Source organism: Narcine bancroftii, chromosome 6 (genome assembly GCF_036971445.1).
Source record: "Narcine bancroftii isolate sNarBan1 chromosome 6, sNarBan1.hap1, whole genome shotgun sequence".
NCBI lineage: Eukaryota > Metazoa > Chordata > Chondrichthyes > Torpediniformes > Narcinidae > Narcine > Narcine bancroftii.
Genome location: NC_091474.1, coordinates 233,252,656 through 233,269,281, shown reverse-complemented (window position 1 = coordinate 233,269,281; position 16,626 = coordinate 233,252,656). Strand labels below are relative to the sequence as shown.

Below are 16,626 nucleotides of genomic sequence, written 5' to 3'. Positions count from 1 at the left end.
GTCTCTGGCCATCTGTTCTGGGGCCTCCACGTTGATGCAGTCACGAAGAAGGCCTGCACGCAGCTGTACTTCGTGAGAAGTTTGAGAAGATATGGTATGTCACCGAAGACTCTTGAAAATTTCTACAGGTGTACCGTGGAGAGCATTCTGGCATGGTTAGCATAGGGCGGCACAGTTAGCCTAGTGGTTAGCGCGACACTATTGCAGCACCAGTGACCAAGGTTAGAATCTGGCACTGTCTGTAAGGAGTTTGTACATTCTTCCCATGCTTGCATGGGATTTTTCCGGGTGCTCCGGTTTCCTCCCACACTTCAAAAAACGTACCCAGGTCATAGATTAATTGAGTGTTATTGGGTCACACGGGCTCATGGAGCCGGAAGGGCCTGTTACTATGCTGTGTGTCTAAATTTAGATTTCAGCTATTGTCTACCATTTCACTATCATTTTGTCTTTACACTATTATCCTCGAGCAACTGTGCCAGACCATATGGTGGATAGAAAAATTCCATTAATCCTGCCACAAACGTGCTGGAAAAATTCAGCTGGTCACAGAGGAGGTCAGCTAGTTGAGTGGTGTCACAATAACAACCTTGCACGTGAAAGACCATGAAATCCAAAGGATTTCTATAGGTACATTAAAAGGAAAAGATTAGTGAGGGATAAAATTGGACCCCTTGTAGATAGCGAGGGTAGGCTGAGTGAGGAAATGGGGGAAATTTTGAATGATTTCTTTGCCTTGGTATTCACTAGGGAAAAAAATATTGAACCAGTTGAAGTAAAGAAAAGTAGGGGGGAGGTCATGAAGCATATAAGGATAACCGAGGAGGTAGTGATGGCTGTGTTGAAAAAGATAAAGGTGGATAAATCTCTGGGACCGGAAAAATTTTCCCAAGGACACTCAGGGAGGCTTGTGGACAGATAGTGGGGCCATTAACAGAGATATTTAGGATGTCACTGGTCACGGGGGTAGTGCCAAAGGATTGGAGGGTGGCGCATGTGGTTCCGCTGTTTAAGAAAGGGTCCAAATGTAAACCTGGGAATTATAGGCCCGTTAGTCTGACGTCTGTGGTGGGTAAGTTGATGGAAAGTGTTCTGAGGGATGGTATTTACAAATATTTGGAGGTACAGGGATTGATAGGGAGTAATCAGCATGGTTTTGTCAGGGGTAGATCATGCTTGACAAACCTGATTGAGTTTTTCGAGGGGGTTACAAAAAAGGTTGATGAAGGGAAAGCTGTGGATGTAAAGCTTTTGACAAAGTTTCCCACAGGAGGTTAGGAAAAACGGTGGAGGCATTAGATATAAGTAAGGAGGTAGTGCAATGGATTCAGCAATGGTTGGATGGGAGGTGTCAGAGAGTAGTGGTAGAAAATTGTTTGTCCAATTGGAGGCCGGTGACTAGTGGAGTTCCTCAGGGATCGGTCCTGGGTCCACTATTGTTTGTTATATATATTAACGATCTGGAAGTAGGGGTGGAGAATTGGATAAGCAAGTTTGCGGATGATACAAAGATTGGTGGTGTTGTGGACAGTGAGGAAGATTACCGTAGATTAAAAGGTGATTTAGAAAGGCTGGAGGTGTGGGCTGAGAAATGGCTGATGGAATTTAATACAGATAAATGTGAAGTGTTACATTTTGGAAATGCAAATCTAAATAGGTCATATGCATTAAATGGTAGGCTATTGAGATGTGCAGAGCAACAAAGGGATTTAGGAGTGATGGTAAATAGTACCTTCAAGGCAGATACTCAGGTAGATGGTGTGGTGAAGAAGGCATTTGGAATGTTGCCCTTCATAAATCGGAGTATTGAATTCAAGAGTAGGGAGGTTATGATGAAATTGTACAAGGCATTGGTGAGGCCAAATTTGGAGTACTGTGTACAGTTTTGGTCAGCAAATTATAGGAAAGATATAAACAAAATAGAGAGAGTGCAGAGAAGGTTCACGAGAATGTTGACAGGATTTCAGGGTCTGAGTTTCAGGGAAAGGTTGTGCAGACTGGGGCTTTTTTCTCTGGAGCGTAGAAGATTGAGGGGGGACTTGATAGAGGTGTTTAAGATTTTAAAAGGGACAGACAGAGTAAATGTGGATAGGCTTTTTCAATTAAGAGTGGGGGAGATTCAAACTAGAAGGCATGGTTTAAGATTGAAGGGGGAAAATTATAAAGGGAACATGAGGGGAAATTTCTTTACGCAAAGGGTGGTAGGGATGTGGAATGAGCTTCCAGCAGATGTGGTCGAGGCAGGATCATTGGTTACATTTAAGGAAAGACTGGATAGTTACATGGAGAGGAGAGGACTGGAGGGGTATGGACCGGGTGCTGGTCAGTGGGACTAGGAGGGTGGGAATTTGTTATGGCATGGACTAGTAGGGCTGAACTGGCCTGTTCTGTGCTGTAATGTGGTTATATGGTTATATGGTTATATGGTTATATGGTTATATGGTTAGCAAAACCAAGGAGATGATTGAGGACTTCAGGAAGAAATCAGGAGAAACACGACCCAGTCCTCATCGAGGGGTCAGCAGTGGAAAGGGTCAAGAACTTCAAATTCCTGGGTGTCAATATCTCTGACCATCTGTTCTGGGGCCTCCACGTTGATGCAGTCACGAAGAAGGCCTGCCCGCAGCTATACTTCGTGAGGAGTTTGAGGAGATTTGGTATGTCACCGAAGATTCTCGAGAATTTCTACAGGCGTACCACGGAAAGCATTCAGGCTGCTTGCATCACCATCTGGTATGGAGGAGCCAATCCACAGGTCAGGAAAAAACTTCCAGAGAGTTGTTAACTCAGCCTACGACATCACAGGCACCAATCTTCACTTCATCGAGGACATCTACAAGAGGCAGCGTCTTAAAAATGGCCCCCATCACCCTGGCCATGCCCTGTTCACATTTGGTACCATCGGGGAAAAGGTACAGGAGCCTGAAGGTGAGCAATCAATAGCAGAAGAATAGCTTCTTCCCCTCTGCCATCAAATTTATGACTGGACAATGAACCACAGGCACTAAAGTTCCAATTTCAAATTTCAGATGTATTGTCAGAGTACATATATCATACCACATACAACCCTGAGATTCTTTCTCCTGCAAGTGAGGCACTTAGTAGAAGTACAAAAAAAACTGCACTTAATGTACACATGTAAACAAATAAAGAAATGTTAACAAACTGACTGCAATACTGAAAGAAAAATAATGAATAAGGTACATGAATAAGAGTCCTTAAGTAAGAGTTTGTGGTTGAGGAGTCTGATAGTGGAGGTGTAGCAAATGTTCCTGAACCTGGTGATGTGAGTCTTGGGCCACCGATCCCGCTTTCCTGATGGCAGCAGCGAGAAAAGAGCGGCGCTGGGTGATGTGGATCCTTGATGATCACTGCTGCTTCGAGAAGACAGCGTTTCCTGTCGATGTTCTGAATGATGGGGAGAGTTTTGCTTGTGATGTACTTGGCCTGCATCCACTATCTTTTGTAGAGCTTTGCGCTTGGGGGTATTGGTGCCCCCATACCAGGCCACGATGCAGCCGGTCAGCACACTTTCCACCACACCTCTGTAGAAGTTTGCCAAGGTTTCCATTGTCCTACCAAAGCTCCGCAAACTCCTGAGGAAGTAGAGACGCTGACGTGCTTTCTTCACATTTTCCTGATTTCTTGCACTCTTTATTTAGTTAGAAATGTAATTTTGTAGCAATATTTTTATTGTAATGCTGCCTCAAGGCAATGAATTTCATGACAGGTTCTTTCTAATAAATTCTTATTCTGATTCTGGGCATCCATGAGATAAAAAAGGCAATCAATGTTTCCGGCTTCTTATTTCACATTGACATTCAAATCACGCACAAATAAAACCATGAGAGAAGATCAGTGAAATCAAATATTTTCTTGGAATAAAGAGTGGTATTTGCTACAAGCTTCTATTTCACAGTTTGGTAGCTTTTATCTCTATTGAAGAGATACATTGCTGGGTACATGGGGAATAATAGGGTTTTATATCCAGGGACAATTTGAAGAGTTTCCTGAGAATTTGAATGTGGTGCTTGAATATCTGAAATTTATAGATGTGTTTATCTAAACAGTGAAGTCTTCTTTCAAACCCTGAATTGACAAAGCTCTGTCAAAATGGCTCATAGCCAGATGATCTCGTGATTGTTAAAGGACTCATTGTCCCAACTTACCTTCCTTTGTCACAGATGCCCTCAGTCCAAAATATGGATCTTGCCCAGAATAATCCAAGCGTAAATTAAAGTCATTTATGCACCTGCAGGCATTTACATGCAGTGGCACATTCTGCTTATACCAACTTCATTCAATGTGCTAGCTGTTTCGACCTGTCCCCTACCAGATCTTAATTCCAGTTGATAAACGCTGTGCACCAAGCCAGCATTTGGATGCATTCTGTGCACTTAGGAATAGGTAACCTGTCCAGAAAGACCAGTAGACATTCTCCACCGCTGTGAAGTGGACATAGAAAATGTAGTGCTCTTTCCGAATTTCGGTTTGGTGCCCTGTTTAACAAAGGAGGGGACCCAGTCAGAAGATGAGGTGGTCTCAGGCTGGCGGTACCCTGCAACCGGATGGCATTAGTATCGACTTTGGCTTCCCACCCCTTTGCTTCCCCTGTCATCTCTCCTTTCCCTGTCACATTTCGCACAGACATGATCATTTCCACCTGCACCCTGATCAGATCCAATTAACACCTTTGGTGGGTCTGGATTCCTCCCCCATCGTTTGAATTCTGAGACTTTCTGCCTTTTCTGAATCTTTTTCCTGGAAGACATGCTCAAGCCTGAACCATCGGCCAACATATCTTTGTCAAAAGAGATCCTATGGATGCTGAATAACCAGCTGAGATCTTCCAGCATTTCGGTGTTTTTGCTACAATCACAACATCTGGAACCAATCGTGTTTCTCTCAGACTATTATTTAGATGGGGAGAAAATTGGGAGGTGCACAGGGACTTGGGCCTCTTCGTGCAAGAAACTCAAAAGGTTAACCTCCAGGTCGAGTCATTGATAAGGCGACAAAGGCAACGTTGGCGTTCATTTCTAGCGTACAAGAGCAGGGATGTAATGGTGAGATTCTATAAGGCAGTGGTGAGATCTCACTTGGAGAATTGTATACAATTCAGGCCCCCTTATTTGAGAAAAGTCATGCTGCCATTTGACAGGTTTCAGAGAAGATTTACTGGAATGACACCAGCAATGAAATGAGGAATGTTTGTCGGCTCTTGGACTGAACTGGTTGGAGTACAGAAGGATAAGGGGAGACTTCATAGAGAAATTTTAAAGGCTGGAAGTCCTGGACAGAGTAGATGCGGCAAGGATGTTTCCCAACATAGTTGATTCTAGGACGAGAGAGCACAATTTCAGGATAAAAGGGTGTCAACTGAAAACAGAGATGCGGAAATATTTGTTTAGTCTTGAGTCTGTGGAACTTGTTGCCACAGGCAGCTGTGGAAGCGAGGTTGTTGGATGTATTTAAGGAAGAGATTGACAGGTATTTAATTAGCCAAGGCATCAAGGGGTACAGGGACAGGCCCGGGGAGTGAGGCTGAGTGGGAGAATGGATCAGCTCATGATTAGAATGGCAGAGCAGACTCAATGGGCCAATAGGCCTACTTCCGATCCTAGATCTTGTATCTTCCTGGAATCTCAAGGAATGAGAAAAAGGCATTCATCCAGACACAAAATGCAATGACCATGATTTGCATTTTCTCACAGGATGACATTCTTCTCATCAAGTTGATGCCAGCTATCGGAGCATTCTCCATATTTCCCTATGATTGACACAGTGGCTCTGCAATTAAGAGCTGCAGGCCACAACTCCAGTGGCTCAGGGTCAATCCTGACCTTGGTACTGAGTGTGAGGACTTTCTTCCTTTGTGGGTTTCCCCTGGGTGCTTCGGTCTTCCCTCCACATCCCAATGATGTGCCCGTAGTTAAATAGCTACAGTGAATTGCCCCTGGGTTAGGTAGATTGCAGGGGAATTGGTGGAAGATGATGGGCATGTCAGAAAGATTAGGTTACAAGAAAATAAATGGGGAAATTGGATGGATGGGATTTTCCCAAGCCAGCATAGATTCAATGGGCCAAAATGTCTCCTTCTAGGTGGTTGGAAAAATAGAGATTCTCTCTTACATGTCCATCAGCTCACGTCAATTCTGCTGCCAGCTACATACACTAAGGGGCAATTGCAGTGTCGGAGCCAGGGTGGAGGGGCACTCATAAGCATTTCACCCCCAAATGAGGTATTGTGACTTCCCCCCCTACCCATGCAAGGATGACCAGACGTCCTGTTTTAGGCTGATTGGATTAAAACAGGATGTGTGCAACGGATTGGAGTACTGGGGCCACCAGCGTCACTTCTGTCAGAGGGAGACGGAAGTGACGCTAGTGACACTAGACGCCAGTGCGCCAATCCATTGTGCATGTGCCAGCCAGCACTAGCGGATGCATGCAAGAAGGAACATGGCTGTGCATGACCTACGGACCCCGGGACTCTGCATTTAATGTGGTAAGTGCCCCCTTTCTACCCACCCCCTCCGCTGAGCGAGTTTCCAAGCGTCAGATTGTGCCCCCTGCAGTTACCCTAATGTCCCCCCCCCCACCACTAAGACTCGTTCTGGCACCGACCCTGGACAATTGACAGCAGCCAATTAACCTACTAAACCTTCTCTCCAACATGAATACAACCTTGCACCATTATAAAAACACAATGCTGGAGAAACTCAGCAGGTCAAACAGTTTATGTAGCAAAGTTAAAAATACATAACTGACGTTTCAGACTTGAGCCCTTCATCGAGGTATACCTTGACGTATTTTAACCTTTGTGACATAACGGACGCTGTTTGACCAGCTGAGCTCCTCCAGCATTTTGTATTACTACTTCAACCGCGGTGTCTGCAGATTTTCGTGTTTTACTTCTTGCATCATTGTTCTTGCTTTCTCCCTACAAGCCTGCAATTGACTGTGCCACAAATTACTGCATTCGTCGGCTTCCACACCTCGACTTGGAGTATTATGAGCAGTTCTGGGCTCCTCATTTAAGAAAGGATGTGTTGATGTTGGAGAGGGGGCAGAGGAGGTTCACAAGGGTGATTCACAGACTGAAAGTGTTATCAAATGAGGAACATTTGATGGTTCTTGTCCTATCCTCGATAGTTAGGATTAAAAAGAAATGAGGGGGGATTTCATTGAAACATTTTGAATGTTGAAAGGCATGGACAGAGTAGATGTAGAAAGGTTGTTTCCAATGTTGGAAGAGTCTAGGACAAGAGGGCACGACTTCAGGATTGAAAGGCATCCGCTTAGAACAGAGATGAAGAGTGTGTGAAATGGGCTCCCAGAAACAGTGGTGGCGGCAGCTACAATAGGCGTCTTTTAAGAGTCCTTTGGACAGGTACATGGAGCTTAGAAAAATAGAAGGCTATGGGTAAGCCTAGTAATTTCTTAGGTAGGGAGATGTTTTGGCAAAACTATGGGCCAAAGGGCCTATATTGTGCTGTGAATTTTCAATGTTTCTCTGAATTTCTTTAACCAGAGGGTGGTAAATCTGTGGAATTTGTTGCAATGGGTGGGTGTGGAGACCAAGTCATCAGATGTATTTAAGGCAGAGACTGATAGGTACTCCATTAGCCAGGACATGAAAGATTATGGGGATAAGTCCAGGCAGTGGGGCTGAGTGGGAGAATGGATCAGCTCATGACTGAATGGCCCATTGAATCTGTGCTGGCCTGGGAAATTCCCATCCATCCAGTTTCCCCACTTATTTTCTTGTAACCTCATGACTGAATGGCAGGGCAGACTCAATGGGCTGAATAGCCTATTTCTGCTCCTGTGGCTTATGGTCTTATCACTGAAGCATCTTACCTGTAAATCCCAGGTTATGCTTGAATTTTTTTTTTTACATGGGGATTACCTCTGACCCCTTCATAAAATCCAGGGAGGGATTAAAATTTGTGGCTCATGCTTCATCTTAAATCTCAGGGGCATTCTATCCGGTGTCATTCCTACCTCCTATGCTCTCCTCCTTTTAAGCCCGTTCTTTTGCTCTCAGCCCATCTCACATCTCCGCAACCATCACCTTTAAAATGACAAGGGCGTCTGTAGAGAAGACGACTGTAAAGTGCTCACCATCACTCTGACTGGCTAGACAAGAGGACATCCTTTATGATCTCCCACTGGGCGCGCCCTACCATGGTTTTATTTGTAAATGTGCTCCCTGTTACATTGCCGGCTTATCTTTGCTCCTACACTTTCTTTGCCACTCATTTGCATTCTCAGTTCCTTTGTGTAATTTCTGGAAACATTCAGAAGCTGAAGCACTGGTGAGGGTTGTAGTTTGGAGTACTGGAATGGAGCCCAGGATAAGGAGTGGTTTTTGGCAAGCATGTCGTCACCACATTTTCAATATAGACAAAATAGCTGCAGATCAAGGTGCTTCATAGAGGAAACAAAGTACAAATATGCAACTATATAAAACACCTGGACCGGATAGCTTCATCAAAAATTTACAGCTATTCTTGCTGTAACTTGCTTTTCTGTCATTAAAGTGCCTATCTAGCACTTCACAATTGGGATAGGAATATTTTTTCCCCTTTTTTAAAAGAAAGGTTATTAACTTCAGCAGAGAATTGAAATGAGAAATCTAAAAATGATCATATTGCATTTGAAGATAACTTATCCTCTAATCTCCCAGTTTGTTTCTTTAACAAGGAGCACTAATAATGCTAGCATGGCTGGAATCTGTGTGAAGACAAATAAAGAACCTAAAACGGTAAGGTAAAGGTTCCATTATTGTCTCGTGATTCTACATTTAGAATGTATATACATGAAATTCTTTGACTTTTGTCTACTGTAAGGTAGACAGAGTCACTGCTTTATATCCAGTGCTCCTCGCAGAAACCTACAGCACCTGGTGTTCCCGGACGGTCTCCCTTCCAAGTACTAACCAGTCCTTTGCCTGCTTAGCTTCCGAGATCAGACAATCTCAGGTGTGTTCAGGCTATTAGGTGTGGGACACAAGGTCACAGCACACACACTTGCACCGTGTGGGGATTGAAGCCACGACCTTGGCGTTATTAGCACCACGCTCTGGCCAGCTGAGCTAACGGTCCGCTAAAAGGCCAGAGATGGAGGGTAGCCTCAAGATAAGGGATTGGGCATTTATGAGGACAGAAGGTGCTTCTTCACTCAGAGGGGTGTGAATCTTGGGAAATGGCGAACTCGGCGAATTGTGGCGTCTCAGTGGCCAGAGTTTATTCATGGTTCTGATGGAAATGAGTGGCAAAGGAAGTTTGGGAGCAAAGAGTTTCTGACAAAGTTCCCCACAGGAGGTTAGGAAAAAAGGTGGAGGCATTAGGTATAAATAAGGAGGTTTTTTCTTTGGCTTGGCTTCGCGGACGAAGATTTATGGAGGGGGTAAAAAGTCCACGTCAGCTGCAGGCTCGTTTGTGGCTGACCAGTCCGATGCGGGACAGGCAGACACGATTGCAGCGGTTGCAAGGGAAAATTGGTTGGTTGGGGTTGGGTGTTGGGTTTTTCCTCCTTTGCCTTTTGTCAGTGAGGTGGGCTCTGCGGTCTTCTTCAAAGGAGGCTGCTGCCCGCCAAACTGTGAGGCGCCAAGATGCACGGTTTGAGGCGTTATCAGCCCACTGGCGGTGGTCAATGTGGCAGGCACCAAGAGATTTCTTTAGGCAGTCCTTGTACCTTTTCTTTGGTGCACCTCTGTCACGGTGGCCAGTGGAGAGCTCGCCATATAATACGATCTTGGGAAGGCGAAAAAAACAACCAAATAAGGAGGTAGTGAAATGGATTCAGCAGTGGTTGGATGGAAGGTGTCAGAGAGTAGTGGTAGAAAATTGTTTGTCCAATTGGAGGCCGGTGACTAGTGGAGTTCCTCAGGGATCAGTCCTGGGTCCACTATTATTTGTTATATATATTAACGATCTGGATGTAGGGGTAGAAAATTGGATAAGCAAGTTTGCGGATGACACAAAGATTGGTGGTGTTGTGGACAGTGAGGTAGATTACCATAGATTAAAAGGTGATTTAGGAAGGCTAGAGGTGTGGGCTGAGAAATGGCTGATGGAATTTAATACAGATAAATGTGAGGTGCTGCATTTTGGAAAGGCAAATTTAAATAGGTCATATACATTGAATGGTAGACAATTGAGGAGTGCAGAGCAACAAAGGGATTTAGGAGTTATGGTAAATAGTACCCTCAAGGCTGATACTTAGGTAGATGGTGTGGTGAAGAAGGCATTTGGAATGTTGGCCTTCATAAATCGGAGTATTGAATTCAAGAGTAGGGAGGTTATGATGAAATTGCATAAGGCATTGGTGAGGCCAAATTTGGAGTACTGTGTACAGTTTTGGTCACCAAATTATAGGAAAGATATAAACAAAATCAAGAGAGTGTAGAGAAGGTTCACGAGAATGTTGACAGGATTTCAGGGTCTGAGTTCCAGGGAAAGGTTGTGCAGACTGGGGCTTTTTTCTCTGGAGCGTAGAAGATTGAGGGGGGACTTGATCGAGGTGTTTAAGATTTTAAAAGGGAGAGACAGAGTAAATGTGGATAGCCTTTTTCAATTAAGAGTGGGGGAGATTCAAACTAGAGGGCATGGTTTAAGATTGAAGGGGGAAAATTATAAGGGGAACATGACGGGAAATTTCTTTACGCAAAGGGTGGTGGGGATGTGGAATGAGCTTCTGGGAGACGTGGTCGAGGCGGGATCATTGGTTACATTTAAGGAAAGACTGGATCGTTACATGGATAGGAGAGGACTGGAGGGGTATGGACCGGGTGTTGGTCAGTGGGACCAGGAGGGTGGGGATTTGTTACGGCATGGACTAGTAGGGCCGAACTGGCCTGTTCTGTGCTGTAAGTGGTTATATGGTTATATGGGTAATGGGCCAGTGAATTCATTTTTTTAATTACATAATTGGAGGCAAAAGTGTGCCCTGTTGGAGACTATAAAGGATATCCTTTCATGGTGTCAGCCAATGTGACTGATGTACAATGTGAGCCCTTCACATAGGCCTTTACCAAACCAGAGGACACTGCCATGGCAATAAAAGTGAGTGCAGATGAGGTAAGTTTAAAGACAGCAGCATCACTAAAAGGGTTGTCGATAGGTTTTTGGAATCTTGGACTATGGGGATTCGTGCTGATAGGATTAGTCCGAGTGGAAGATTGTGTCAAATGGAGGAGCAGTTTCAATCTTCTCCTGCTCCTATTTTTATGTACCTTTGATCACATGGAATAAAGGCAGCATTATTATGAGAAAGAAGGGTGAGTACTCTTGACATTTTATGCCCTAGTTTCATATGACCAGAGGTGGCTCATATAGAGATCTCCACTTGTTTATTCAGGCATCTACCTGCCTTTCCAGATTCCTGATGAAGGGTTCAATTCCAAAACATTTGAGTTGGCGTCAGAAGAGATCTAATTGGGGGAGGGGGGGAGGTGGGGAGGGGATGGGGGGGAGGTGGGGAGGGGATGGGGGGGAGGTGGGGAGGGGATGGCATTAGGTTAACTACATTGTGGTGGGGGGGGTGCAAACTGCCGCTCGAGAACTCACTCAGCCAGTGGGGAAGGGAGCGGGAGCGGGTGCCATATCTGCCATGGACCTCCTCTGTCCGCTACGCCATCACGCTTCCCCCTCCCTCTGGCGTTTCAGGCTGGAGTCAGGCTGCGCAGGAAGACCTGGACGCTCCCACAAGACTGATCTTCTTACTGTTTCTCTCTTGCTCCTGATGGCTTCCAGTGATTTCTCATTTGTCTTTTCATTCACAATAACCCCAGGGTGGTGAGGGTTGGGGTGTTATATAGTCAGGATCATGTGAAATCTTGTAACCGCATAAGAATACATCCTTCTCACTGTAGTAACTGTAGTGCCCCACTGTGGGGTGTATGTATACAACAGGGGGAAATGTATTGGCTCTCGGTGCATTAAAGTGGGCCATATAAGTGTACAGCACTGTCAATCAAAGTGGTATTTTCTCACAAAACGCATGAAGATTTTGTCTTCAGTGTGATCGCATGTTGCAAGAAATCGGAACTGGGAGCCTCGGAGCTAGCGTCTGAGCCCTGTGGATTGAATAATGCGATAATATCACTTCAAAGCAGTAGTTCTATACAGATGAGAAAGTTGCCGTTGTGTGAGATGGAGGCCGCCATGGGGAAACCTGTGAATGGGTGTAAGAGGACTATAGAAATTCCCAAACCATTGTATCGGTGCCCTGATACAATGGCTTTTTTTTGCTTTTAATGTACAGAAGAACGATTTCCATGGATCATCTAACAGCTGGCATGACACTTAGATACATGTTCATGTAGGATTTTGTTAGAAACAGAAGTACCTTCACAGAATTTGCTCGAGACAAAAATTGAGAACAAAGAATATTTATTATACAACAATGCAAAGTTGGGTGCTTCCCCTTACCCTGGGAATACACACATACACTGGGGCTCACCCAACTTTTATACAGTTTATTTCAGTATAGGAATACCCTCCCCTTTACATTCTTCTGCCTCCTGGATAGTCGTGCTGTTTCTGTGAACTTAGAGGACCAGGGGGTATCCTGTCGGTGTCCCATCATGTCATTGTCCTTATTCACACCTTCCTGACTCTCAGTTACTAACTTCTTATATGCAGAACTTGCTAATTCTGTCTAAGGCTTACTAATTACATATGTGGAACTTGCTGACTCTCTCTAAGGCTAGAAGATCCTTATCTTATTCAGACTAACTTTACCTTCCTACATTCTATTATCTATCCTTATCCTATTCATACTGGCTTTGTTCATTACACATATATCCATACTAGCTTTCTTCATCTCTCATATTTTTATATTAGCTTTACTCATCTCTCACAATCCTCACTTTTCTTTTAGCTACGCTTCGTGAATTCTCAACTGGAATGTATTACTTGTAAACTTGGTCTTTTTCCCAGCGGGTCAGTAAACGAACTGCAGTCTCAGCATCATCAAACAGAATTTGGGAAACATACATCCTTTGGGTTATAGTGATCTGACGAGGGGTCCATTGAATTAAATACTGCACACAAGTCTTTAGGCAGGGGAGCACCATAATGGCCAGAAAGCTACAAACCAGTGCACTTCACTTGAATTTTGGGAAGTAGATTTATCCACTTCAGATGCAGGATCTCGGCCCACAAGTTCCACAACATCAACTGTGCAAAAACAAAAAAAAATGGCCATGCTGCCGGAGCTGGTGTGGACTTTGGAGAATGGGGAGCAGAGACACAGCGCTGCTCCGCAGGGTCCTATTGCCCGGTCCTAATACCCATGGCCACATACAGGCTTTAAATGGCCTGAAGGCTTTAAGGAAGCAGAAAATGTGTTTTTTTAAAGTATCCTGCAACAACAGGAACTGTGCCCAAGATAGCAACACCTGTAGACAGCATACCACAAGGGGTTGCAGGATCTGAGAGAGCAGTGAAGCAGCAGAGCACCAGAACAACTGCCCCCCCCTCCCCACCACCACCCTGCTGAGAAGGAGAATCATAGGATAGGATCTTACAGGACCAGTGAGGACCCACCACAGTCTGCAGGCTGGCTCATGGGGACCATGTATCGGAACCAGGATTTGAGAAGGGCTCCTGAAGGTCCTTTGGCCCTGAAGGGTTTCTGATCACGTCAGAGGTTTGGATCTGGAGCTCAGGTTGCCGATGGTTTCAACAGGAGTCTGTGCAGCTGTAGAAGTTGTGGGAGCTCTGCAGACGAATCCACGGACACTCAGTGACTCAGTGACTTTCTCCTATTGTTAGGGGCACCAGGCAATGTCTGTCATGGTGACTTTTTGTTTGCCTTACGACAGGCTAAGGTTGAAGTATATAATGTATGTTACATTTTAATGTATTATTACGTGACAATAAAAGGAACCTTTAAACCATTTCAATCCTCAGATGCTGCCTGGCCAGCTGTGGTCCTCCAATATTTCATTTTGCTCCAGATTACAACATCTGCAGTGTCTTGTGTCTGTCTATCTTCTCCTCTCTGCTTCACATATCATTTCATGGTGGAAGCTGGGATGGGAATAGGGTTCAATTTCAATTCTATTTTACTCTCTATTGAGAGCGTCCTGGCTGGCTGCATCATAGCATGGTGCGGTTGCTGCAGAGAAATAGATCGGAGGTCAATCCACAGGGGCATAAGAGTGGCAGAGAGGGTCAATGGTATCTCCCTTCCCCCCCCCCCCCACCCATCGACGTGGTCTAACGGGATCGTTGGCTGAAGAGGGCACACAAAATCATTGCGGACCCCTTCCACCCTGCATCTATCAGCTGCTCCCGAAGGGGAAGAGATACAGGAGGATCAGAGCTCGCACCGCCAGGCTGAGGAGCAGCTTCTTCCCACAGGCAGTGAGAACGGTGAATGACCAAAGGGACTGCTCACACTGACCATCCAAGACTCTCCTCTTCATTAAGCAATATTTATTTACTTGTATAAAGGAACATATGTATTGTTTGTCTGCATGTGTGCTATGTCAGGTTGTGTGACTGCGTGTTTCACACCGAGGGCTGGGGAATGCACTTTCCTCAGATGACTTGAACGAACAATGAAGCCACAGACACTGCCTTATTTTTTGGGGGTTTTTTTAATTTTTCTTGCACCATTTGTATTTATTTTATAAAGTTTAAATGTTTGCATCGTGATCCTGCTGCAAAGCAAGGATTTTGTTGCAATAAATTCTGATTCTACTCTATTCAGTAGATGCACTGGTAGAAAGTAGGAACTAAAATAAAAGGGGGAACTAAAATAAAAGGGGGAACTAAAATAAAAGGGGGAACTAAAATAAAAGGGGAACAAAAATAAAAGGGGATACTAAAATAAAAGGGGAACAAAAATAAAAGGGGGAACAAAAATAAAAGGGGGAACTAAAATAAAAGGGCGAACAAAAATAAAAGGGGGAACTAAAATAAAAGGGGGAACTAAAATCAAAGGGGGGAACTAAAATAAAAGGGGGAATTAAAATAAAAGGGGGAACTAAAATAAAAGGGGAATTAAAATAAAAGGGGGAACTAAAATAAAAGGGGGAACTAAAATAAAAGGGGGAACTAAAATAAAAGGGGGAACAAAAATAAAAGGAGGAACAAAATAAAAGGGGGAACAAAAATAAAAGGGGGAACAAAAATAAAAGGGGGAACAAAATAAAAGGGGGAACAAAATAAAAGGGGGAACAAAAATAAAAGGGGAAACAAAAAGAAAAGGGGGAACAAAAAGAAAAGGGGAACAAAAAGAAAAGGGGGAACAAAAATAAAAGGGGGAACAAAAATAAAAGGGGGAACAAAAATAAAAGGGGGAACGAAATAAAAGGGGAACAAAAATAAAAGGGGGAACAAAAATAAAAGGGGGAACAAAAATAAAACGGGGAACAAAAATAAAAGGGGGAACTAAAATAAAAGCGGGAACAAAAATAAAAGGGGGAACAAAAATAAAAGGGGGAACTAAATAAAAGGGGGAACAAAAATAAAAGGTGGAACAAAAATAAAAGGGGGAACAAAAATAAAAGGGGGAACAAAAATAAAAGGGGGAACAAAAATAAAAGGGGGAACAAAATAAAAGGGGGAATTAAAATAAAAGGGGAACAAAAAGAAAAGGGGGAACAAAAAGAAAAGGGGGAACAAAAATAAAAGGGGGAACAAAAATAAAAGGGGGAACGAAATAAAAGGGGGAACTAAAACAAAAGGGGGAACAAAAATAAAACGGGGAACAAAAATAAAACGGGGAACAAAAATAAAAGGGGGAACTAAAATAAAAGGGGAACAAAAATAAAAGGGGGAACAAAAGTAAAAGGGGGAAAAAAATAAAAGGGGGAACAAAAATAAAAGGGGGAACAAAATAAAAGGGGGAACAAAAATAAAAGGGCGAACAAAAAGAAAAGGGGGAACAAAAAGAAAAGGGCGAACAAAAAGAAAAGGGGGAACAAAAAGAAAAGGGGGAACAAAAAGAAAAGGGGGAACTAAAATAAAAGGGGGAACAAAATAAAAGGGGGAACTAAAATAAAAGGGGGAACAAAAATAAAAGGGGGAACAAAAATAAAAGGGGGAACTAAAATAAAAGGGGGAATTAAAATAAAAGGGGGAACAAAAATAAAAGGGGGAAATAAAATAAAAGGGGGAACTAAAATAAAAGGGGGAACAAATATAAAAGGGGGAACAAAAATAAAAGGGGGGAACTAAAATAAAAGGGGGAACAAAAATAAAAGGGGGAACAAAAATAAAAGGGGAAACAAAAATAAAAGGGGGAACAAAAATAAAAGGGGGAACAAAATAAAAGGGGGAACTAAAATAAAAGGGGGAACAAAATAAAAGGGGAACTAAAATAAAAGGGGGAACTAAAATAAAAGGGGGAACTAAAATAAAAGGGGGAACAAAAATAAAACGGGGAACAAAAATAAAAGGGGGAACTAAAATAAAAGGGGAACAAAAATAAAAGGGGGAACAAAAATAAAAGGGGGAACAAAAATAAAAGGGGGAACAAAAATAAAAGGGGGAACAAAATAAAAGGGGGAACAAAAATAAAAGGGCGAACAAAAAGAAAAGGGGGAACAAAAAGAAAAGGGGGAACAAAAAGAAAAGGGGGAACAAAAATAAAAGGGGAACA

At 43.6% G+C, this 16,626-nt stretch overlaps 1 non-coding gene across 1 annotated transcript; it reads right to left on the bottom strand.

The window, feature by feature from the left end:
• Nucleotides 1–9,036: 9,036 nt before the first annotated feature.
• Nucleotides 9,037–9,110, bottom strand: trnai-aau (transfer RNA isoleucine (anticodon AAU)). Its single transcript has one exon. It is a non-coding gene; the product is annotated as a tRNA-Ile (tRNA).
• Nucleotides 9,111–16,626: the final 7,516 nt, after the last annotated feature.